The following is a 26,972-nucleotide window of genomic DNA, read 5'->3' as shown; positions in this document are numbered from 1 at the left end:
GATAAATTACCAAAAGAATTTACTGACAGGATCTAGAGCTCTTTTCATACCAAAGTTCCAGAACCTGGTCCTTGTTTACAAGTCCCTGGGCTGTTTTGACCTGGTACTTTTGTAGCTCCTGACCACTTTCATGTGTTGCTTTCACACTGCACAACATGAACTGGGACCTTTATGCTAAATAAGTATGGGAGATGCAAAAAGTTTGTAGGTTATACTTCACACATAATTTATAGTGAAACTACACTGCCTTGCCAAAACAATGGAGGGTAAATACTGTAAGTTGATTTGTTATTTGTTAGTTATTAGGAGGATTGATCGTGATCAAAACGGGACAGAGCCTTTTATTTATACGCTGTTCAAAAAAATTTAAGGAACAATTTTTAATCAGAGTATAGCATCAAGTCTATTAAACTTCTGGGATATTAATCTGGTCAGTTAGGTAGCGGAGGGGGTTGTTAATCAGTTTCAGCTGCTTTGGTGTTAATGAAATTATCAACAGGTGAACTAGAGGGCAACAATGACACGACCCCCAAAACAGGAATGATTTAACAGGTGGATGCCACTGGCATTTTTCCCTCCTCATCTTTTCGGACAGTTTTTTCACTAGTTTTGCATTTAGCGACGGTCAGTGTCACTACTGGAAGCATGAGGCGATACCAGGACCTTACAGAGGTTGCACAGGTAGTCAAAATCCTCCAAGATGGCACATCAATACGTGCCGTTACCAGAAGGTGTGCTATGTCTCCCAGCACAGTCTCAAGGGCATGGAGGAGATTCCAGGAGACAGGCAGATACTCAAGGAGAGCTGGACAGGGCCGTAGAAGGCCCTTAACCCATCAGCAGGACCAGTATCTGCTCCTTTGTGCAAGGAGGAACAGGATGAACACTGCTGGAGCCCTACAAAATGACCTCCAGCAGGCCACTGCTGTGAATGTTTCTGATTGTTTGGTCAGAGACAGACTTCATGAGGGTGGCTTGAGGGCCCAACGTCCTCTAGTGGGCCCTGTGCTCACTGCCTAGCACCATGGAGTTTGATTGGCATTTGCCATAGAATACCAGAATTTGCAGGTCTGCCACTGGCACTCTGTGCTTTTCACAGATGAGAGCAGGTTCATCCTGAGCACATGTGACAGACGTGAAAGGGTCTGGAGAAGCCATGGAGAACATTATTCTGCTTGCAGCATTGTTCAGCATGACCGGTTTGGTGGTGGGTCAGTGATGGTCTGGGGAGCCATATCCATGGAGGGACACAAAGACCTCTACAGGCTAGACAACGGCACCCTGACTGCCACTAGGTATCAGGATGAAATCCTTTAACCCATTGTCAGAGGTGCAGTGGGTCCTGGGTTCCTTCTGGTGCACGACCATGCCCGGCCTCAAGTGACAAGAGCATGTAGGCAGTTCCTGGAGGATGAAGGAATTGATACCATTGATTGCTCCCCACGCTCGCCTGACCTAAATCCAATAGAACACCTCCGGGACATTATGTTTTGTCCATCCGATGCCACCAGGTTGCACCTCAGACTGTCCAGAAGCTCAGTGGTACCCTGGTCCAGATCTGAGAGGAGATCCCCCAGGACACCATCCGTGGTAACATTAGGACCATGCCCCGACATTGTCAGGCATGCATACTGTACAACCACGTGGGAGCCATACAAACTACTAAGTATGATTCTGAGTTACTGTAATGAAATTTCAGCAAAATGGACTAGCCTGCCACATCATTTTTTACTTTGATTTTCGGGGTGTCTTTGAATTCAGCACTCTGTAGGTTGATAATTTAATTTCCATCAAACGATGTGGTATCTTTTCGTTCCTAACACATTACCCAGTCTACATCAGTATAGATATCCAGCATAATTTTTTCCCCATTGATATCTGATGTGTTTTCAAAGTGTTCCTTTAATTTTTTTGAGAAGTGTATTTTACTTATGTGACCTACGACATGTTCCTGGTTCTTATTAAATCAGGCCAGCAGATCAATCTTTCCTTTTGCACAGAATAAATATGATGTAACATTATCCTCTTAGTAAGAAATGGCAAGTTTCTTAGCTAGCACCAGCAACATAGGACAAAAGTATATTGCCTTGAGATTGAATTTTCCGATGCAGAAATAAGAAGACAAAAGGAAAATTTTTTTAATTGATGCCTTAAATGTAACTGGAGTACAAAAATGATTCCATCTACTCAATTCGTGCTCCACTGCATTTCCTTGTCTGCACCTCTGCCATAACTACCAAGTTACTGCTCATGCTTGTTATCAACCAATCAGCAAGCTATCACTCTAAGGGCCTCCCCGATAGTTATGTTGGAATGAAAAGTACCTAGTCTGGATTAAGTACTAAAAAGGCTTCTGAAACTGCCTCCAATGAACTAAAATGTGAACATGATAAATGTCCCGCGTTTGGGAAAAAGGTTATGGTCCCAGAAAAAAGTTCTGCCAGTGTGAAAGCAACTTATTACTGCAACACTTGCTTGTAGCAAAGGTATCGCAACAAAACTTTTTTTTTTTTTTATTACAAACATACAATAGTTTCATGTAGTATATTATAGGCAGCACCCATACCTAAAGCTACTGAGAATTAGTTAAAAATTGATGGCCCTGACATTTCTATTAACATAATGTGATCTGAAAATACTGCAAAAGTTTAATATATATCACTGCTCATTTGCCCTCAGTTTACATTCCTTATCTGCTACCACAATATTACTACATTCTGATGCAAAATGAAAGCCCAAGAGAAAACGGGCCATTACCCATTGTCTCAAGGGTCAAAAATACCATCTGGACCTCACAGGAGGTTAGTCTTTTCAATGATTCTGTTGCTGTGGCCCAGTATTCAGCATTACTGTCTCTAGCTGGCTATAAACCTCTAAAATTTCAATATAACAATCCAGCGAGGAAGTCTTTGGCCAAGAACAGCACTAAAGCAACATGGCAAATGTCAGCAGACATGGACAAATCCTTGACCAAGCTGACAAAACTGCTTTTAGATTAAGTGCTGCAGGTGTAAAGCCACAACACCTTAGTGTCTATAAGAAGAAGACTCTCACTGATTTCCCCCCTACACCTTCTTTAGCTGGATTTCCATTAATATAGTTTATAGTGATCTAAGGAACCCTATTTTACCATCCCATGCTTTGAAAGACAGATATGGAGGAAAACAAGGTGTGGTCATGCAAGTTATTAATCTGAGTGCTTTTGTAGTACTCAGTGTCTTTGTAGCAATCTGAGTGTCTTTGAAGGCAAACATGAAAACATGAAAGAAAAAGTATTCTCTTCTATACCTAAATACTCACATGAAAGTCAAAGATGTAAACTGTAAAATGAGATCAAAAGAACATATATTGACCATGTCATTTACAAATTCAAATTCAAAATAACTATTTGTCCCCGAGGGGCAATTAAAGGCACACAGGGCAGTTGAACAAGGACACAATGACATCAAGTACAACAGTATTTGGAAGACGCTGTTCAAAACTGCAGTCAATTAGGTAGATAAGAACTAAATAAATATGTAAAGGGAGGGATTGTTAGTGGGCATGGGGGGCTCAAGTGCAGAATGAATGACGGGTTCCAGTGCAGGGATGTGGGGGGGGGGGGGCAGAGAAGTCTGTGAATTGAGGAGTTGAACGGCCCTGGGAACAAAGGTCGCTCTCCTCCTCTGTGTCCTGCAGCCAGGACAGCGGAGCCGTCGTCCTGAGGGGAGCCACTCAAACTCTGAGAACAGAGCATGGGAGAGTCCTGCAGAATCCTACACGCTGTTCTCAGAGTTTGCTGCTCACTCAGGGATGAAAGTGCTCTGACCGGGAGTCCGATGATCATAGAGCAGACTTTCACTGTGTTGTGCAAGTGGATCCTGTGCTGCAGGCTGGTGGAGTGATATCAGCAGGCGATGGAAAAACAGAGGACACTCACAATGAAGGAGTAGTAAAAGGTTCTGAATATAACCTTGTTGACTCTAAAACTGTGGAGCTTCCTTAGGAGATATTGCCACTGCTGACATCTCCTTAGAATGTCCTCGGCATTGGAAGCAAACTTTAGGGTGCAGTCAAAGATAGTGCCCAGATATTTGTATTCTTCCACCACATCCACTGTCTGCCCGTGGATTATGCTGACAGATCCTGTCACAAGCTCCCTCTGTTTAGTAGAGAAGGTCACCACCATGTCCTTGGTCTTCTCCATGTTTAGTTCCAGGGAGGCATTGTCACACCACTGCACAAACTCACTGAGCACTGAGCTCTGCTGATGTGAGGAGCCAGAGAGCAGAGACAGGAGAACTGTGTCAGGAGAACTGGGTGGGAGGACCTGCAGTCATTGGTGTACAAGATGAACAGAATATGTGACAGGAAGCAGTCTTGGGGGGAGCCCGTGGAGGTGATGAAGAGGTTAGACATGGTGTTGTTAACCAACAATCTCTGTGTCCTGTTGGTCAGAGAGTTGATGATCCATGGAGTGAGCTGGTCATCCAGGTAAAAGCGGGTACAGAGTTTCTCTGGCAGTATGTGTGGGTGCAAAGTGTTGAATGTAGATGGGAAATCTGCAAACATGAGTCTAGCTGAGATGTTGGGGAGTTCCAGATGCTTGTGTGCATTTTCACATTGTCAATCCCCCTGTCTGCGAACTGGAGAGGGATCCTCAGTTAGTTGGTAACCTTGATGATATGATTCTTAATGACCCTCTGCATGACCTTCATTGCAAGTGAGGTAAGAGCCACAGGCCTGAAATCATTCAGGGCCTTAACTGAGGACTTCGGAATGGGGACCACAGTGGAGTGGTTCCACAGCTGGGGGAATGGGCTGCTGTCCATTGATCTCTGAAATAGGTACAAATCAACACGCCCCCTAACTGCTGTGCACAGCACCATAGAACGTGGCCAAGTTCAGAAGTTCAATGTCTTTGTTGTACAGCTCCTCCCGGATGACGATCATTAAGCACCAGCGTTTGTTTACATAAAGGCAGACGCCACCGCCATGTTGTTTGCCAGTGAGCTCAGTGTCTCGGTCAAGTCTCAAAGGAGAACCGAAGCTGTCAATGTGCAACATATCCTCACTGTTGTTCTTACTTAGCTACGTTTCTGTGAATACAAGAATTGAAGCAGTTCTGTATTCATGAATGTAGGTTGCATTAGCTTGCAGCTCCATTGTTTTGTTGTGCAAAGAGTGCACATTAGCCAATATGACGGAGGGGAGTGTGCAATGTTTACAATTGTCCCTCTTAAGTCTAGTTCTGATTCAACCCTTTTTCTTCCCTCTCCTCCTCACCTTCTTTTACTTGTGTGTCTGGTGGTCCCAAAGCAATTCCTGGGGAATTGCTTCTGTGGTAACGGTGTTTTAGGGGTGCAGGCCGAGTTTCAGCAAAACGTTTCTGATGTATGTGGCTCGCTGCACGTTGGGAAGATCCAGGTCACTGATGTTAGCTGAAATAAACTCCACAGAGAGCCGTAGCAGCAGGGAAAACACCCAGAAGCATCCGAGAGTATCCATGCTGAGTTTGATGTAAACTCTAGGGCAACATGGAGTAATCCGTCCTTAGTAACCAGCAGTGTAAACAAACAATGGCTATGCCGACGAAACATCCGCGCCAAGTTAAAGTGTAGAGAAAAGTAGTCAAACACTAGAAAAAAAAATAAATAGAAAATGTAGACGAACTTATGCAGCAACACACATCTGCAGAAAAAACAAAGAGGTGGCACAAAAACAAACCAGTCGACTGCACGAGCAGTGCAGTTCAATTAGAATGTGTCAGAACCAAATTGATGCTGTGGAAATCCTAAGAACGTAACTATCTTTTTTTTCCTCAATTCTTTCATAGATAATTTAAACATCCCTATTAATCATTTTGTTTATTGAACATGCAAATGTATTTTCAATAAAAAAACTGCATGCATCAAAGAACAGCTTTAGAGATCAATCAAATTACACATCCATCCCTCAATTTATACTCGGGAATGACATTTCAGGGAGAATTTGGCAGTCATTATACGAACAATATTCGATTTTCCCCAACCCCCACCAGAAAAATGTATGGAGTATGGATCAAAATATTTCTTTCTACTGTATGTAAAAGTATTATGTACATCGATCAGCCATAACATTAAAACCACTCACAGGTGAAGTGAATAACACTGATTATCTCGTAACAATGGCACCTGTGATGGGTGCCATTATGTATTAGGCAAGCGAATGTCAGTTCTAGAAGTCAGTGTGTTGACAGCAGGAAAAATGGGCAAGGTAAGGATCTCAGCAACGTTGACAAGGGTCAAACTGTGATGGCTAGCGACTAGGTCAGAGCATCTCCAAAATGTCTGGTCTTGCCAGTGATCAGTACCTACTAAAAGTGATCCAAGGAAGACCAACCCAAGCCACCCAAGGCTCAGTGATGTACTGTATGTAGGGAGTAGGCATGGGCTGGTTTCCAGTTTCAAGGTATTTCACAGTGTAAATTTTTTTCCTAACTTTATGGTGTTTTCCAAATAAATGCCAGAACTAACCACATTTTTGACAAGCTTCTTACTCCTTCTTTTGCTCTAACAGCAAACATTGGGATGAGAATTGTGATTGGTATAAATGCTGTTTACTGCTCTGTTATTAGCATTGCTGCAGTTTGCACAGTCAAAATAAGACAATCTTTACTAAAATTAATCAACATGAGACTATTAAATACCACCATTTAACATAATTCTTTATAGATTAACTGTTGGTTATGGTACGAGGTCTTCCATGAGTTGAGTTTACATACAAAGCAGTGCAGTGCTTTTCGGCTCCCCTGCTGCCTCTTTCTTCGCAGGTCTGTGAGTGTCTGCCAGCTGGCAACTATGCTTTTGGGTAAACGCACCCGGAGTGGAAGTTAAGACCAAGCCATTTTAATTAATGGAGGGTAGGGGTTCTTTAAGTGTAACCTGTCAGAAAATAAACTTTAAATTATATTTATCGCATGTGCCTTTGTTTTTTTGTAAAACGAGAATTATATGATATTATTGAAGGGGATAGTCCTCTCCATCTCAGGAGTGGAGGGGGACGTGTCCCCTTGTGCCTCCCTAAATCTATGCCTACGGGAGCGAGCAGTCAGTCAACTGTGTATGACAACCAAATGAGATCAACCCCCCCAAACTTTTCCACGTCAAACAACCTTGTATATACAGGTGAAACTCAAAAAATTTGAATATCATGCAAAAGTTTATTAATTACAATAATTCAACTTAAAAGGTGAAACTAATATATGATATGAACTCATTACATGCAAAGATAGATATTTCAAGCCTTTATTTGTTATAATTCTGATGATTATGGCTTACAGATTATGAAAACCCCAAATTCAAAAGCTCAGAAAATTAGAATATTGTGAAAAGGTTCAATATTGTAGGCTCAAAGTGACACTCTAATTAGCTAATTAATCCAAAACACCTGCAAAGGGTTCCTGAGCCTTTAAATAGTCTCTCAGTCTGGTTCAGTAGAATTCACAATCATGGGGAAGACTGCTGACCTGACAGTTGTGCAGAAAACCATCATTGACACTCTCCATAAAGCACATTAGTAGAAAGTTAAGTGGAAGGGAAAAATGTGGAAGAAAAAGGTGCAGAAGCAGCAGGGATGACTGCAGCCTGAAGGGGATTGTCAGGAAAAGGTCATTCAAAAGTGTGGGGGACCTTCAAAAGGAGTGGACTGAGGCTGGAGTTAGTGCATCAAGAGCCACCACACAGAGACAGATCCTGGAGATGGGCTTGAAATGTTGTATTCCTCTTGTCAAGCTGCTCCTGAACAACAAACAACATCAGAAGCATCTTACCTGGGCTAAAGAAAAAAAGAACTGGTCTGTTGCTCAGTGGTCCAAAGTCCTCTTTTCTGATGAGAGCAACTTTTGCATCTCATTTGGAAACCAAGGTCCCAGAGTCTGGAGGAAGAATGGAGGCATACAATCCAAGATGCTTGAAGTCTAGTGTGAAGTTTCCACAGTCTGTGTTGATTTGGGGAGCCATGTCATCTGCAGGTGTTGGTCCACTGTGCTTTATTAAGTCCAGAGTCGAAGCAGCCATCTACCAGGACATTTTAGAGCACTTCATGCTTTCTTCCGCGGACAAGCTCTATGGAGATGCTGACTTCATTTTCCAGCAGGACTTAGCACCTGCACACACTGCCAAAAGTACCAAATCCTGGTTCAATGACCATGGGATTACTGTGCTTGATTGGCCAGCAAACTCGCCTGACCTAAACCCCATCTATGGAGCATTGCCAAGAGAAAGATGAGGCATGAGACCGAACAGTGCAGAAGAGCTGAAGGCCGCTATTGAAGCATCCTAGTCTTCCATAACACCTCAGCAGTGCCACAGGCATCCCTGCCATGCTGCAATGAGGTAGGAATTCATGCGAAAGGGGGCCAAACCAAGTACTGAGTACATATGCATGATTATACTTTTTCTCTATTTAAAATCCTTTTTTTATTGATTTCATGTAATATTCCAATTTTCTGAGCTTTTGAATTTGGGGATTTCATAATCTAAGGCATAATCATCAAAATTATAACAAATAAAGGCTTGAAATATCTTGCTTTGCATGTAATGAGTCCATATCATATATTAGTTTCATCTCAAGTTGAATTACCAAAATTAATGAACTTTTGCACTATATTCTAATGTTTCGAGTTTCACCTGTATGTTTTTTTTACAGAAATCATTTCAATTTTTTATTTTGATTATTGTTGAGCTGCACGTTCAGGCTCCCTTTAAAAAGAGATTGCATATAATTAAATTTTATTTTGAAGTGTTTTTTACAGAAAATAATTCGATTATTCATATTTTGAGCTATTGGACCTGCAGGTTGAAGATCAGTTAAGGAACTACATTTATTAAAATTTAGAAGAAATCAGTTATCTATTTTACTGTTTTAACTTAACATTTATTTAACGTTTACTGATGTTGTAAATATGCTATATCTTGTTTATTTGTGTTTAATGGAAATTTTTTTTTGCCTTTTTTACCCAGACATTCCAGAATAAAACATTTTAAAGCTGTAATCGCAATACAATAAAACCATGATATTATTGCTTAGGGTTATCATACCGTCAGAATCTCATACTGGCCCATGTCTAATGGGGATGGAAGGTCTGATCCCAAATGAGAATTCCTGTAGCATAATTTTTTTAAAGTTAATGCTGGTTAAGATAGAAATGTGTTTGAACATACTGTGCAACACAGCTATCTGCATATTTGGCTGCAAAGTCAAAGACTGGTCACTTGGCTTTTTTTGAGTGCCCATGCTGAGCCCTGTCCACCACCAAACGTGAGTGCAATGGGCATGTGAGTGTCATAATTCGATTACTGAGTACATGAGCATCAGAACTGGACCATGGAGCAATGTCATGAGGTGGCCTCCTCTTAATGCTGCGTCATGTTCATGGCCAGGTCCATGTACCTTGTTTACCTGGGAAAGAGATTGGGCCAGGATGCACTGTGGGTAGAAGAGGAGGCATTGTGATGATTTGGGTAATTTTCTGCCAGGAAATTATGGGCAGAATGTTACTTTAACATATACCTAAACATTGTTGCAGACCAAGTACTCCCTTCATGCAAACAATATTCCTTGTTGGCAGGGGCCTCTTTCAAAAGGATAATGCAGATATCAATCCAATCTAACATCTGTAAGATGTGCTGGACAAACAAGCCTGATCCACGGAGGCCCCAGCTTGTAACTTACAGAACTTAAAGGATCTGCTGATACCGTGTTGGTGCATGGTACCTATGGATGGATGGATGGATGGATGTACTTCATTTATCCAGAAGGAAATTTAGGTGTCCAGTACCTTATACACAGTATACATACACATAGGCACACAGGCCTATGACATTCACACACACATACATACTGCAACAATACAAAGGAAAATAACAGGAAGGCAGTGTGCTATACAGGCCTAAACACTTAAGTCCATCACACTCCTCCTCTTGCATGTGACACTGAAGAACTATATGGCCCTAGGGACAAAGGACCTTCTGAGCCTGTCTGTTCTGCATGACAGAGACAGGAGCCTAGCACTGAACATGCTCTTCTGTTTGGAGAAAGTGGTGTGCAAAGGAGCATTGTCCAATATTGAGAGCAGTCTGCTCAGGGTCCTCCTATCTACAACTGATGTCAGTGACTCCAGCTCCATGCCCACCACAGAGCTAGCTTTTCTCACCACCCTGTCCAGTCGTCCAGCATCCCTCTTCCTAATGCTGCTTCCCCAACATACCACAGCATAGAAAAGGACACTGGCCATGACAGACTGGTAGAACAAAAGCGGGAATTTGCTGCAGACATTGAAGGACCCCAGCCTCCTAAGGAAGTAGAGCCTGTTCTGCCCTTTCTTGTAAAGTGCTTCAGTATTGGCAGACCAGTTCAGTTTCTTGTCAAGGTGGACCTCCAGGTACTTGTATGTACTGACAGTCTCCACATTCACCCCATTGATGGTGACAGGCAGCAATGGAGGGGCAGACCTCCTGAAGTCCACTACCATTTCCTTCGTTTTAGTGATGTTCAGCTGCAGCAACTTGGTTTTACACCATCCCACAAAGTCCTCCACAAGGCTCCTATACTCAGCCTCCTGCACCTCCTTGATACAGCCTACAATTACACTGTCATCATAGAACTTCTGCATATGGCACGACTCAGAGTTGTACTTGAAGTCCGTGTTGTACAAGGTGAAGAGTACTGGAGAGGGAACAGTTCCCTGTGGCGCCCAGTGCTGCTGACCACAGCCCCAGATGTGATGTCCCCCAGTTGAACAAACTGGGGCCGCTCAGTGAGGTAATCAGTAATCCAGGTCACCAGGCTTGGGTCTACTCTCATCTGCAGCAGTTTGTCTCTCAACAGAAGGGGCTGGATGGTGTTGAAAGTGCTGAAGAAATAAAAAAACATGATTCTCACAGCACTGCCTGCATTGTCCAAGTGAGAGTACACCCTGTGTAGCAGATAGAGGATGGCATCCTCCACTCCCACATTCTCCTGGTTAGCAAACTGTAGGGGGTCAAGAACCTAGGGTCTTAGGAGGAGGTGGAGCAGCAGCCGCTCAAGGGTCCACATTACTTGTGAGGTGAGGGCAACAGGCCCTCGTTGAGTTCTTTGGGGTGTTGCTTCTTGGAAATCGGCCAGCAGGCATGATGTTTTCCATAGTGTAGGTACCCTCCCCAGACGCAGCCTTTAGTTGAAGATCTGTTGGAGTGGCTCCCCCAGTTCCACAGCACAGGCCTTCAGCAATCTTGCACAGGTGCCATGTGGCCCAGCAGCTTTCAGTTTCAGGCTCCTTTCCCATCACAGAGGTTATGGCAGGGGTGAGGGAACACTTGCAGAGTCTGGTAGCAGTGGTGGGGTGAAGGGGGAAGTTTGCAGTGGAATGTCACTGGTTGGCAAAGGAGGTGTGGGTTTGATGGTTGTTCCATCAGCAGACCCATCAGCAGATGTTGCCCAACAGTTCACAGGAATGTCACAGGTTGGCACCAGAGGTGTGAGTTCGATGGCTGAGATGTCAGCAGACAATGCCCAGCAATCAGTGACCAGTGGAATGTCCCAGGGTGTTGATGGAAGTACTGGGTTGCTCGCTGTACACCCAGCAGATAATGATGTGGGATGTGTTGGGGTGGTCGCTGCAGCAGTTAAAATGGCAAGGCCATTAGCAGTAGTGGCAGAGTCATCAAAACGGTTATAGAAATGATTTGGTTGATTTGCTCTAGCCACATCACCCTCTGTCCTACTGCTGTTTTTCCCGCATCCTGTGATCTGCTTCATCCCCTTGCATACCTCTTTAATTTTGTTTTCTTCCAGTTTCCTTTCAATCTTTCTCCTGTAAGACTCCTTTGCCTCTCTCAGATGCTCTCTGAGCTCCTTCTACACACGCCTCAGTTCAGTTAAGTCACCATCCTTAAACGCCCTCTTCTTCTTAAGGTTTTTGACATCACTAGTCACCCAAGGTTTATTATTAGGGAAGCAGCGCACAGTCTTTGTGGGAACTACAACGTCCATGCAGAAGTTCAGGTAGTCCGTTGTACAATGTGTGACCTTCTCTAGATCCTCTCCATTCTGTAGAACACTACAGTCAGTGGATTAAAATTCATTTCATTCAAGGCCTCTTCTGTTTCTGGTGTCCACTTCCAGAAGGTGCTTGTAGCAACCGGTAGCCTCTGTGCTTGTACCTTGGCTGAAGATGAATGAGGTTGTGGTCCAACTTTCCCAGTGGGGGTAGGGAGGTGGAGCTGTATGCATTCCTTACGTTTTCATACATGAGTATATTGTATAGTCCATGCCTTGACAGGTCGGAGCAAGCACTGTTTTGGTGGCACGGCGGGGGGGGGGGGGGGGGGTATTCAATAGTAGGCAAGTTTTTTTAATGTTGTAGCTGATCAGTGTAAAACATTAAAAAGTGGCTTAAATAAATTTGAGAAATTAAACTGAAGATATAGTTCATATGTAGTAGTGCACAATAACATTCAATTGTCTATCCCTCAGGCAGTAAAGCCAAATGGCAATCTTTTGTTTTTTCCAATCCCAACAATACTTTATGGTTTATATGCTACTCCATTCATTTATTTCAATGCAAAATGAGACATCACTTGTTACAATAGTTCATTCATCACAAAAGTCTCCACTGGTACAGTTACAATTCACTCATTATCTTCTCAGTGGAATTCAAAATATTTGCATATAGCGAAAGACAAATGTCTTCTGTCAATTAGATCTTATTACTCATTTTTGTGAAATTTCTCATAAATGTGCCATACTATGAGTGAGTAAGAATGGCAATTATTATGATTGGCACGGAGAGCACACAGAGCTCATGCAGAAATAGCTGAGGTAAATTTCAAAATGAATAAACATGTTAGGGACCGGATAAGTAACTAATTATTATTAATTGCTGCTAATTAATATTCTAAAAAGTTCATTTATAATTTTATATAAAGATTCCCCTCCATAAATCGCTACATTAACATGGTGGAGGGGTTTGTAGGCTTCTATGATCCTAGGAGCTACAGTATGTTGTCAGGGGCAATTGATGATATGATGATGATATGAGAACCCTTTATTGCTGTTGCAATACACCATGTCACTAGTCACAAGTACCAACTGGCCATCAACCCGACCATACATATACACAAACATCACAGTAGGGGGATACAGGTCGGGAGACAGGGGCAAACAGAGAGAAGATAAGAAAGAGAATAACATGAGGAGAGAGGAGGAGAATAAAAAAACAGCCCCCAGACTGTATTCAAGTGGGGAGTACATTGTAGGAACCGAAAAAAACTGGAGGTAGTCCAGCATAGACAAACAGCCATCCGGTCCTGCAGCCATGGGGGGCGCTGGTCAACAGATCAGCCTGTCCACGCTGGGGGAATGAAGTGGCGAAGGCGTGGGATGGGGGGAGGGTGCGGTAGACTTTGGGATTGGGGGATAGGAATGCAAGAGAGTCTCGCTGCCTTGTTCTTCTGGGGGAGTTGTTAGTTCAGCAGCGGCCTTGGCCAAGGCCATTGCTGATTAGGGGGAGCCAAAACCTGATAGGATAGGGATGTTTGGGTTTCCGGGCGAGAAGCTGTAATTTCCAGCTCCCCTAATGTCTATGCTGGTCTCCGCCATCCAATAATTTTTGCAAAGCCATGAGCTTCTCCATGATGTTATCCAGTTTGCGATCAATTGTCACAGTCTGAGTGCTAACAGCTCTGCCCACTCCATCAATCATTCCGGCCAGCCTAGTGGGGCTTTGAGCGGCTGTCACCGTTTTCTTCAATTTTTGATAAACCAGGGCAATGCCTAATCCAATCAGCATAATACCTGTAATCATGGTTCCGAATAGGTAGATGTCTTCAATGTCCTCCACGGAAAGAGCTGCCAGGCACACGACCTTCCACTTCTCCGATCCGTCCATCGTGTATCCAGCTGCATACGTTCCTGCTGGACAGTTAGGTTCCCCCGAACCTAGGCTTCTCGTCGAGAAGATGGTGTCAATTGCGTCGAGAGACCAGCTGATCAAATCCATCATTTAACTTAGTTTGGAGAGCAGGGCTGAGAGAGTCTCTCAAGTATAAGACAGTAGACTAGACGAGACGAGAGGAGCAAAGCAGGGAAGATAAGGGGAGGGAGAGAAGTGCGACCGCCTCCGCTGAGAGCCAAACGAGAATTAGTCCTAAGTGAGCAGTAGTGTGGTTAATAGTGACCCCCATAATAAAACCAAGGAATGTGTTACCCCACCCAGATTGGGGAGACCAGAGCCTTGCCCTGGAGCTCGAAGACATGCACCTGGTGACCATGCCTCCACCCATGGGACCTGAACAGGCAAAGCCAGAAGGGGTAACATGGGTTCACCCACCTTTGAACCCACCACCTGTGGGGAGCTGTGTGGGTCGGGTGCAATATACTGTAGATCGGGTGACAGTCGAAGGCAGATGCCTCAATGGACCGATCACTGGCAATCAAAATTGGCTTTCAGTATATGGAACATAACTTCTGTGATGGGAAAGGAACCTGAGCTGGTGCAGGAGGTAGAGATATACCAATTAGATATAGTTGGGCTCATCTGAAGGCAAGGCTTGGGCTTTTGAACCAAACTCCTGTAGAGGGCCTAGATTCTATTCCACTCTGGAGTTGCCCATGGAGATAGGCAGCGGGCAGGGATGGGTCTGCTTATAGCCCCCCTGTTCGGTGCCAGTGTGTTGGCGTTTACTCCGGTGGACGAGACGGTCACATCCCTTCGACTTTGAGTCAGGGGAAGGGCTCTGACTGTTGTATGTACATACAAGCCAAACACCAGTCCAGAGTATCCGACTTTCTTAGAGACCTTGGAGGGGCTGCTGGAAGGTGCCCCTTCTGGGGACTACATTGCTCTGCTGTGGGACTTTTTTGTAATGACAGTGCTGTGGGACATTTTGTAATGACAATGAAACTGATTTGGAGGAATGGCCTGCCCTTTCAGAATCCGAGCAATAATCAGTTATTGGACTTCTGTCCAATATCCCTGCTAACCACAATTTTTCCACAATGAATATCATTTTTGAACATAAGGGTGTTCATAAGTACATTTGGCACCAGAGCACGCTAGTACACAGTTTGATGATTGATTTTGTAATTGTATCATCGGATCTGCTTCCGCATGTTTTGGAGACTTTGGCTGAAGAGAGGAGTTGAGCTGTTAACTGATCACCATCTGGTAGTGAGTTGGATCTGATGGCAGGGGAAGATGTCGGATAGACCTAGTAGACCCAAACGTATAGTGAGGATGTGCTGGGAGCATCTGGCGGAGACCCCTGTCTGGGAGATCTTTAAGTCACACCTCCAGCAGAACTTCTCTTTTCTCCTGGGGGAGGCAGGGGACATTGAGCCTGAATGGGCTATGTTCAGGGATTTCATTGGTGAGGCAGCATTGCGGAGCTATGGCCATAATGTTGTTGGTGCAATCCCCAAACCTGATGGTGGACACCGTCAGTAAAGGGAACTGTCAGGCTGAAGAAAGCCTTCTGAGCTTGGTTAGTTTGTGGGACTCCTGAAGCAGCCAACTGCTGGCAGACCAAGTGTAAAGTGGCTTTGGCAGTTGTTGAAGCAAAAACTTGGGTGTGAGAGGAGTTTGGTGAGGCCATGAAAGACTTTCTGTTGGCCTTGAAAAGGTTCTGAGAAACCGTCAAGCGACTTGGGGGGTGGGGATGAAGCAGCGCTGTACGCATGCTGTTTATAGCAGAGATGGAGAACTGCTGACCTTAACTGGGGATATAGTCGGGCGGTGGAAACATTACTTTGAGAATCCCGTCAACCCTACTGATATGTAACCCTACTGTATTAATTACATGCAATGTTGATACAATACAGGCTACTTAAATATAGATCACACTAAATAGTTAGACACTATGATCTTCCGGACCTTCGCTTCAAGAAATTCTCTAACTGGACCTCTTTAAATTTTAGTTGAATACGCCTATATGCAAACTACATTAGGTCTGATTGTATCTCGTCTCTGGCAAACATTTTCGTCTCATTTTTATTCGTTGACGAAAGTGTCTTAGGCCTCCCAAAATCATTTTTGTTATCGTCTCATTTTAGTCTGAAAATAAAGGTCGTCAACGATAATGATTTCGTTAACGAAATTAACACTGGTGGTAGGGCTTCAGGGGTGGATGAGACTCACCCTGAGTTTTTGACAGCTGTCTTAGCTGACATGCCTCTTCAACATTGTGTGGACATTGAGGACAGTGCCTTTGGACTGGCAGATTGGGGTGGTGGTCCGAATATTTAAGAAAGGGGACCGGAGGATGAGTTACAACTTCAGGGGGGATGACACTCCTCAACCTCCCTGGAAAGTCTATGATGGGGGATTAGAAAGGAGGGTCAATCCATTGGTCAAACCTCAGATTAAGGAGGAATAATGCGGATTCTGTCCTGGTCGTGGAACACTGGACCAGCTTTTCACCCTGACAAGGATACTGGAGACTTAATGGGAGTTTTCCAAACCGCTCTACACATGTTTTTTGAACTGGAAATGGCATACAACCATATCCCTTAATGGCTCACTGCCTCACCCCTATCCACCTGCCTTTATAACTCCATAAGACATTGTTACATTATTTTATAGAATTAAAACTTAAATCTTATGTCATTTGTTTTTGTACACATCACACATCTAATACATTATTAATGTAATCTACTGCGAAAATACAACACAGATAATTCAACTTTATACAAAAATCTTATAATCTTGCAATACTCCCATTTCCTCTCTGACGTGGCTCTTTTGTCTCATCTCTCATTCTTTCCCTCATGTTAACCACTGACAGCTGCCTATCTGTTCCATTCATTACTCCTATATTTAAGTGCTTCCCAGTCCTGTGCTCCCCAGTTCCATCTTTGAAATCATGTCTCCTGGTTGCTTGTGTCCAAACCTCCATTTCTGATCCCCTACAACTCTGTTTAGTTTCCAGTTTATTAAAAAAATGTACTTTTGTTTGCCCCGATGCCCGATACTAATCATTACAGAATTATGGAACTCGGCAAGCCCCAGAAGATTTTCCGGGTGCCTGCTGCAGATTACCACGGCTTGATTCAAGCGATCTAACACAACTAGTAATCCATCTTTCCCCAGAGAGGATGACCTTACGGGGACTCATGACCACCCTGTCCCCAATCACCCTAGTGCTGGAGGTGACTGCAATGTTAGAGGTTCTCCAAGCCTTCTGGGATGAAGCGAGCATGCTATGCCCCACTGAGTCTGCAGCTGAAGAAGAGCCCGTCCCCGACATGGCTACCCGATCTGGAGGCTACCGCTGTGTTCAAGTTCCACGCTTCAGAATGGCTCTTGCAGTAGGGTGCTGATCTGCCCATTACAGGGCTCCAAAAAAAAAAAAAAAAAAAAACTTTAGGAGCCACTAAACCAAAAATATTTAGAAGCCAAAAGTTTTTTAGCTTGGCACATTTGATAGCACATTTACAATTCAATGTTTGTGTGTGCACTTCATGTTCAGTAGTCCAGCTGACTTGTTTAAAGATACTGACCCTGAATGGGGTTAAGAGATGTGGGTTAAAAGTGCACATAATTAAGCTGCCACTTTTCTTGCGTGTTTACTTTTTTTTTTTTTTAATTGTGAGAAGCAGTCGCCATTGGCGACGAACGAAAAAAGCAGTGGCAAAATAAAAAAATGCAGTTGCACTGGCAATCATTTTAGTCACCATCTGGAACTCTGCGCTGGCTCCTTCCTGTCCATCTCCAGATGTTCCATTTCTGCTTCACTCACCCCCACGTGCTCCGGCTGTGTACTTCGTTCACTCCAAGGTGTCCCCGCTGTGTGCTTTGCTCGCCCCCAGGTGCCCTAGCTGTGTGCTTCACTCACTGCCAAGAGTCCTGGCTCTGCCCTGTCTGCTTTCAGGTGTCCCATCAGACTAAGCCTCACTTCCGGTTTCTGGTGCAGAGATGACCATTCCATCCTGCCTGTCTCCAAAGATCCCGGTTCTGTCCTGCCCATCTCCTAAGGTCCAGGTTCCATCCTTACCAAAACAAGGTGCCCACTCTTTCAGCTTGTCCCGCTTGCCTTAAGTTGTCCTGCCTTCGCCCGACTCTCCTCAAGTAGTCCATACGCAAGACATATACAGTTTATCAGACAGCAACAATGTCTTTATTATAACAGAAGATAGGTGAAGATGAGCAGGTATGCAACTAGCAAAAATGTCAAAAAATAACAATTATGTATTCCCTGGATGGCTCCGTCAGCCTCTTCCCCCCAATCTAATCACTTCTTCACCCTTATCACCCAACGTCTCTCTAGCCCCGCTAGAGCAGGCTGGAGTGGAATCTAATTCTTCATTTTGTTATACTGTCCATAAAGGGAGGAAAACGAAAATTCCAATTCCACAATATTACTATAATGTCACCCAAGCCTACTCTACACATTCTCCCCACCTCTCCAAAAAAATCAGGTTCACTAAATAGGCACCTGTTCTCCTACAACGTGACACAATTAAATTCCCCAAAGATTCTGCCAAATGTAAGTGCCACAGTATCACAAAAACATTACTGTAATGCTGCCTACCATACACATTCTCCCCATCTCTACAAAATATCCTTATTAAATGCTCAACTTTAACTATATTCTCTCACAATATGTTTTGCTGAGCTCCCCAAGATACACGACTAATACAGATAAAATTTAACGAATTAGGGGTGGGAAGGGCTAGCAATGGAAAAGAAAAATATAGAAACTTCATTCATCTTGCACCCCACAGTTTAAGAACCACTGACCTGCACAATGTTCCAGGGAGGTTTTAAAAAAATACTTTCAAATTTCAGATTGCTCTGTTCACAAGATGGAGTCTGCATGCTTCTCTTTATGTCCTCTGCTGCCACCTATTGCATTTCAAGTAACTTTTGTGAACATATAAAAATATCCACATTCTTGGGAGAGTATAACAGTGAACTGTACATTTCTAAAAGTGCAGATATCTGGCAAACATATTTACAATGGAAAAAAAAAAACTTACTCAGAACACATGTGCCATCTTGGGCATGCATGTGTGTGAAAGAAGCTTCATGTCAGCATAAAATTTATTCAGATACATCCCAAATGTTTTTCAGTCTGACAGCAGTATACATGTTTTGATAAATCCCAATATATGTTTTGAAAAAAATCACTGATACCGATAACATGCTAACCTCCAAGTCACTAGAGGAGTGGTGAATGGAGGGTGGTGTGAAACTTCACAGTGCAGATTAATGGAATGATGGTATAATTGTTTTTAATCTGTAGAACAGGAAAGATAAATCTTCCAGATTTATTCATTTAAAACAGCCTTTATAAAATCAAAACATCGCTCATCCTACACCACGGATAATGTCTGATTGTTCAACGTAATCATCTCTATTATTTTAGTAGTTAAGTCCACATAATTGGTACGCAAGTACGCATTCATTTTTAAAAGCGATACGTGCAGCAATCGATTATTGCAACAGCGCAAATGTGTACGTATTTTATGTGCAGCTATGACATGAAATCACCATGCATTGTAACCTTCATACTCAAAGGAAGTTCGAATTACCATATAGATGTTACATAGCAAGAAATTATTGGGCATCGTAGGCACACAAATGCACATAAAACATGTATGCATTTACGCTGTTAGAACAATTGTTTCCTGCACATTATCGCTTTTACAGGTGAATGGTTTTGTCTTAACCTCTGGTTCTGCTAACTTTGAATACTGATGAAATTTAAATATTGCCCAAAATTGGGACCAGTGACCAATATTTCAATATTTTTCAGTATTTGTCTGAACAATGGCTATTACAGTGTAATGCAAAAGTTTGGGCACCCCTGATAATTTTCATGCTTTTCCTTTATGAATCACTGGTTGTTTGGATCAGCAATTTCAGTTAAATATATCATATAGCAGACGAACCCAGTAATATTTCAAAAGTAGTGTGCAATAATTATTTAAACAAAATTAGGCAGGTGCACAAATTTGGGCACCCCAAAAGAAAAATTACATTAATAGTTAGTAGATCATACTTTTGCAGAAATAACAGCCTCAAAACGCTTCCTATAGTTTCCAGTGAAAGTCTGGATTCTGGCTGAAGGTATTTTGGACTATTCTTCCTTACAAAACATCTCCAGTTCAGTCAGGTTTGATGGTTTCTGAGCATGGACAGCCCACTTTAAATAACCACAGATTTTCAATAATATTCAGGTCTGGGAACTGAGATGGCCATTCCAGAACGTTGTACTTGTTCCACTACATGAATGCCTTAGTAGATTTTGAGCAGTGTTTAGGGTCGTTGTCTTGTTGAAGTATCCAGCCCCGACGCAACTTCAACTTTGTCACTGATTCTTGAACTTTGTTCTGAAGAATCTGCTGATATTGACTGGAATTCATGTGACCCTCAACTTTAACAAGATTCCCAGTATCTGCACTGGCCACACAGACCCACAGCATGATGGAACCACCACCAAATTTTACTGTAGGTAGCAGGTGTTTGTCTTGCAATGCTGTGTTCTTTTTCCACCGTGCACACCGCCCCTTGTTATGTCCAAATAACTCAATTTTAGTTTAATCAGTCCACAGCACCTTATTCCAAAATGTAGCTGGCTTGTCCAAATGTGCTTTAGCATACCTCAAGCTACTCAAAAGGCTTCTTCTGCATTACTGTCCCATACAGCATCTCCTTGTGCAAAGTGCGCTGAATAGTTGAACGATGCACCATGACACCATCTGCAGCAATAAGATGTTAGTTAGTGTGTTAGTGTGGGTTGACTATGACTGTTCTCACCATCCTTCAGCTCTGCTTGTATGACATTTTTCTTGGCCCTGCCACTTCGGGCCTTAACTAGAACTGTGCCTGTGGTCTTCAATTTCCTCACTATGTTCCCCACAGTGGAAAGTGACAGCTGAAATCTCTGAGACAGCTTTTTGTATCCTTCCCCTAAACCATAATGCTGAACAATCTTTGTTTTCAGGTCATTTGTGAGTTGTTTTGAGGCTCCCATGTTGCGACTCTTCAGAGAAGATGCAAAGAGCAGAAAATCTGGCAATTGGCCAGCTTAAATACCCTTTCTCATGATTGGATTCACCTGTGTATGTAGGTCAAGGGTCAATGAGCGTACCAAACAAATTTTGTGTTCCAGTAATTAGTGCTAAGGGTATTGAAATCAATGAAATGACAAGGGTGCCCAAATTTATGCACCTGCCTAATTTTGTTTAAATAATTATTGCACACGTTCTGTACATCCTCTAAACTTCATTTCACTTTTGAAATATCACTATGTTCATCGGCTATATGATATATTTAACTGAAATTGCTGATCCAAACAACCAGTGATTCATAAAGGAAAAGCATGAAAATTATCAGGGGTGCCCAAACTTTTGCATTACACTGTATGTGCTGCAAATAATTTCTTCATATGTTCCCGTTACCTTCACTTCTATATTTCAAATGAAAGAAACACCCACTTGCCCATAGGGGTGGGCAATACACTGGTGTCATAGATATTACCGGTGTGATTTTTCACTATGATATGTATTTGCACAATGCCGTTAACACGGCGAGAAGTCAACGGCCTAATTATACGACAGCCTATTTATAAAAAAAAATAAATAAATTATTTTCTTCGAAGCTTCTGATGTAATTTGAATGCTTGTCCTTCTATAGTCTACGTAACCAGTTAATCTGTGTTGTGTGAAGTTTATATTAAACACACACTGATGCCATGTAGCGGCAGCAAATATGAAGAGGCACCGCAACGTTTCAAATCCGCTGTGTAGGAACACTTTAGATTTAGCGTTCAGAACAATGATGAGGGTAAGAACTGTAAACAAGAAAAAGACAGTCTGCAAGCATTGTTTGGCAACAGTTGGCTACTCAAATGGAAATGCGTCTAACATGATGTTTCATTTATGTCGCAACCACCTAGCCATTTCACTTGGCAGCGGAGCTAGGAGAGTGCACTCACTCGCTGCTGCCTGTCCACCAAAAATTAGCCACAAATTCAGTTAGCAACAGTAACAGTAACCAGCCATTTATGCTGCTATGTTGGACAAGTCTGTGTAAAAGTCAAAGACATACTCACTGACCAGGAACTGAATCTGGCTGAAGAACTAATCTAGCTATTCAACACCCTGAAAACTATCAAAACTCTTATAAGCACTGAAACAAGTCCAACGTTATCAATGATTCTCCCTTTAAAGGCAAAGATTCTTAAATCTATAACATCAGCTCCTGAGGACAGTGCAACCATCAGGGAGGCCAAAGCAGCCATTACACAAGACTTGGAAAAAAGATACAAAGAACCAGATCTTCTTGAGTACCTTCACAAAGCTACAGCCCTTGATAAAAGGTTTAAATCACTGCCGTTCCTAAATGAAGACTGCTGTGACCGAGTCTATAATGATCTCAAAAAAGAAATTGTGGAGCATAAATATCAGGTATTTGATGTATTTTAAAATTATTTTCATAATCTTTTTTATCATGTTTATTAAAATTTGACAAAATTAAATATGCTTTGTGTTATGCCCGGCTCGTCCAATCCTCGCGTGTGCCACGCCCCCTGATTATCCACGTGTGCTTCCCTGATCTTGCCCAGCTGTGTCCGATTTATTTTTGCCCAATCTCGTCTATTTCAGTCCATGTCTTGCCTTGGTTTTCGTCCGTCATTGATGTTAGGTGATGTTAGTCTATTTCCGATGTTTCCTGGTCCCCATACTCGTAATAAATCCCTGTTTTCCCCCTATTTCGCCTCCTTGCCAGCTTCCTGCCCGCTTACCTGCCCGTGCGCTTACCGTGCCTTAACCAGAAAAATCTGACAGAATGACGGACCCACGAAAGAAAGCATCTTCCGTGACCGAGGAGGATTACCTCGGTCTCGTCGATCAGGTGCTATTTTGGATTGCCCAGCCCGGCATCCGGGAAGATCCCCCGGCGTGGAATCTCGTAAGCCAGAGCTGGGATATCTTGGACCGGTGTCTCTCGAGGAGAACTTTCGACAGCTGGCTGAGCTCAGGATGCCCTGTCGGACATAACGCAGCCTCCAGCGACCACCGTGATCCGAAGGCGGAGAAGGAGAAGAAAGCAGGCGATCGCCCCAACGATCGTCCTGGGGGTGTGCGCGCTCGTCCCCGCTTCCCTCCCTGCCGGTGAGCGGGAGGACTCCCCGGCCGAGCCTGACGTCACCACCGCTGCTAAGCCGCCTTCACGGGCAGCTTCCCCAGTTCTGGGAAAGTACCTGGCCACTGCGGAGCTACCGCCGCCCCTTGAGCAGTACTTCTTCCGGCCAGCACGGCTGGCTAACAAGGGAGCCAGCGCAGTTCAGGACACCATCCCTAGAGTACCCCAGACTCTTAAAGGGGCCACGCCCGTTTTGCCTGCGTGGGACCTGCCAGTCCTGCCACCTGCTGCAGCCGTTCAGCCCGAGGCGCTCCCTTTGCCTCTGCCTGCTGCAGCCGCTCGGCCCAAGGCGCTCCCTTCGCCTCCACCAGAGGCGCTTCCGCCGCCTCCGCCTGTGACTATAACCCCTCTGACTCCTGTCCCCACTCCAGTTCCTCCAGCTCCAATCCCTAACCCTGCTCCAGTCCCTGAGGAGGTCCCGGACAACCCGACCACCGCTCCTCCCTCCTTAGAGGTAGAAGAGCTTGAATGGGACCCCTCGGGGACTTCCCTGCTGTCTCCTCCTCCTCCTCCGTGACATCATGCACAAACCCTTTGCAGTACAAGGAGCATAAGAACATCAAAGGGCGACGATTAGGAAGGATTTTATGCTTTCAACAACTTGAAGCACAGTGATGATCTGTGCAAAAACAAAGTTTTGATAGGTGGGAGTGACATTTAGTGGAAAATCCCAAAGCTCATGCAATTGTGCGAGACGAGTTAAAAAAAAAAATCTGAAAAAAGCAATGGATGATTTGGGAGTCACTAGCTTGGGCTGATTTGCGCACTTCTTACAGCTTGTGATCCAGGAGTGGCTGCTATCCAAACAAAATGTAAGTGATGCTATTGGCAGTGGGAAAAAAACTTTAGGGCATTTTAAACATTCACTACTTACACATACTCCCTTCGCAGATCATCTTATTGAACTGCAAAATGTCTCAAAAACACTTAAAACAAGATCTACAAACAAGGTGTGTGTGTATATATATATTAACACTTATTAAAAAAAGATGAGAGTATAGGATAAAGCCAACCCAAAAAAAGGAACGGTTTAACAGTTGGAGGCCACTGGCATTTTCCCTCATCTTTTCTGACTGCTTTTTCACTGGTTTTGCATTTGGCTATGGTCAGTGTCACTACTGGTAGCATGAGGTGATACCTGGATCCTACAGAGGTTGCACAGGTAGTCCAGTTCCTCCAGGATGGTTCATCAATACGTGGTATTGCCAGAAGGTCTCATGGGCATGGAGGAGATTCCAGGAGACAGGCAGTTAACCCATCATCAGGACCAGATGAGCACTGCCAGAGGCCTACAAAATAACCTCCAGCAGGTCACTGGTATGAATGTCTCTGACCAAACAATCAGAAACAGACTTCAAGAGGGTGACCTGAGGGACCAATGTCCTCTAGTGGGCCCTGTGCTCACTGCATGGCATCGTGGAGCTCGACTGACATTTGCCATAGGATACCGGAATTGGCAGGTCTGCCACTGGCGCCCTGTGCTTTTCATAGATGAGAGCAGGTTCACCTTGAGCACATGGGACAGATGTGAAAGGGTCTGGAGAAGCCATGGAGAACAATATGCTGCCTGTAACATTGTTCAGTATGATCGGTTTGGTGATGGGTCAGTAATGGTCTGGGAAGTCTTATCCATGGAAGGATGCACAGACCTCTACTGGCTAGACAACAGCACCTTGATTGCCATTAGGTAATGGGATGAGATCCTTGGACCCATTGTCAGATCCTACGCTGGTGCAGTGGGTCCTGGGTACCTTATGGTACACGACAATGCCCGGCCTCATGTGGCAAGAGTATACTGGTATTTCCTGGAGGATGAAGGAATTGATACCATTTACTGCCCCCCAAGATCATTTGACCTAAATCCAATAGAATTTCTCTAGGACATTATGCTTCGGTCCAGCTGACGCCGCCAGGTTGCACCTCAGACTGTCCAGGAGCTGAGTGATGCACTGGTACAGATCTGGGAGAAGATCCCCCAGGACACCATCCGTCATCTCATTAGGAGCATATTCCAACGTTGTCAGGCATGCATACAAGCACATGGCCATACAAATGACTGAGTTTGATTTTGAGTTGCTGCAATGAAATTTCAGCAAAATAGACTAGCCTTTCCACACTTTTTGACTTTGATTTTCAAGGTGTCTTTGAATTCAGCCCTCTGTATGTTGATCATTTTAATTAGATTTTTTCCCCATGGAAATCTGATGTGTTTTCAAAGTGTTCCTTTAAATTTTTTGAGCTGTGTGTGTGTGTGTGTGTGTATATATATATATATATATATATATATATATATATATAAAAAATGCGCAAATACATGATGCTTAAATGATCTTCATCTTTGTGTAAAACAATTTTTATGTTCCTTCAAAATAAGTCACCTCAGCCATTTTAAAATGGCTCTAGTATACCATGGCGAACCAATACCTCATTAAGTTATCCAATTTAATTAATTTAGCTAATGGTGAAATTTCACATATGCATGAAATTGGTGAGGAGCCCCTGAAGAGAGGTTTAGGACTGGATGTGGTATTCTTCTAGCCGTCCAGCAAGATATTAGTAGTTTTTTGCAGAACAGAAGAAATTCTTGTTAGTTTTTACTGTTAATGTTACGTTAAAGTGTTTCTTTTTCAAGAAGAAACAAACACTTACTACACAGAAAAATAGCTTTTAACCTCTTCTTTGCTCTCTACATTTCGGCATATTTATAAAGATATGAGAACTATAAAATAACACATATAGAATTATGTACGGACCCAAAAAGTATTAAACAAAAGAAATAATAATTTGTTGGGGGGTCAGCTCTGTGGGGTGGGACTCAGAAGGCTCAAATCCCTGAGTCGACAGAGTGATCCCACCAGTGGGTCCTTAACCCCAATTGCTCCAAGGACTGGCTGCCCCTACTGTCTTCCCTACGCCAGTTTCAAGAGGTGGCCTCCTTAAACTGTTCTGAATATGCTGTGCTGCTTTTCCTTCAATTTCTGGTCAACCTTCTCCAAAACCATTTCTACTGTGTTGGGGGTCAAGTGGCCAGGTCATGTGATGTGACACTACCAATCTCATTTGTAGGCAGCTTGGCATGTCCAAACTTTTGACTAACAAATGTTAAAATATCTATCTTTTAAATTGAATCTAATGTGTAAGGCAAATCAAAAGCCATGGAACACTTAAGACATTTTTCCCACTGCATTAGATACCATACATTTCGTAATTCCCGAAAGTACCAAAAGTATATGCCACTTCAAGGTGTTAGTTTCCCACTAGTGTAAAAACTGGTACTAGCGTCAAGTAACATCACAACGTGATGGCAGGCTTCTTCGTACCGAATTCGAAAAATGGCTGTAGTATATTATAGGGCTGGACGATGTACAATATTAATAACATTTCATGTTTTTTTATGCAATTCTCACATCGCTAGTCATTTAGATTAGGATTTTTATTAACTTTAATTCTGTACAGACATTATAGGGCAGGGAGTTTAAGTTTTGATAAAACATTTTTATTCTGTCATAGGAAAACAAAACTTGTTTTAAAATGTACCTCTGCTACTTTTGCATGAGCGCTGCATGTGTTGAGACAATCACAATCATTTTCATGATTGACATTCATTGAGGTCCACTATTTTATGTCTATATACCTGACACTTTCATTTAGTTCTGATGCCATGTTTCCCACTATCACAATGCTACTTAATCAGGCAATGTAAACATGGTACATTCATATTTAACAGGTGAACAATGGTGGCAAGTTGATTTACTTGAACAAGCCTCAGATGAACAGATTAAATTACATGAGTGTCACGTGAATGTGTGCTTCAACAGAA

The 26,972-nt window shown here is 43.3% G+C and overlaps 1 protein-coding gene across 21 annotated transcripts in view; it reads right to left on the bottom strand.

The window, feature by feature from the left end:
• The window catches only part of nfasca (neurofascin homolog (chicken) a), a 100,309-nt gene that overhangs the window by 71,267 nt on the left and 2,070 nt on the right, over positions 1-26,972 (bottom strand). Inside the window, exon 2 of one of the 21 annotated variants that reach the window (XM_049022458.1) lies at positions 24,291-24,441. The exons of the other annotated variants lie outside the window; for them this stretch is intronic. The gene's annotated coding sequence lies outside the window, so the exon portion shown is untranslated. The remainder of the gene's footprint in view (positions 1-24,290; positions 24,442-26,972) is intronic. 21 annotated transcript variants of the gene reach the window in all.

This window comes from Brienomyrus brachyistius, chromosome 8, assembly GCF_023856365.1.
Source record: "Brienomyrus brachyistius isolate T26 chromosome 8, BBRACH_0.4, whole genome shotgun sequence".
Lineage (NCBI taxonomy): Eukaryota > Metazoa > Chordata > Actinopteri > Osteoglossiformes > Mormyridae > Brienomyrus > Brienomyrus brachyistius.
This window is presented reverse-complemented; position numbering and strand designations above follow the sequence as displayed.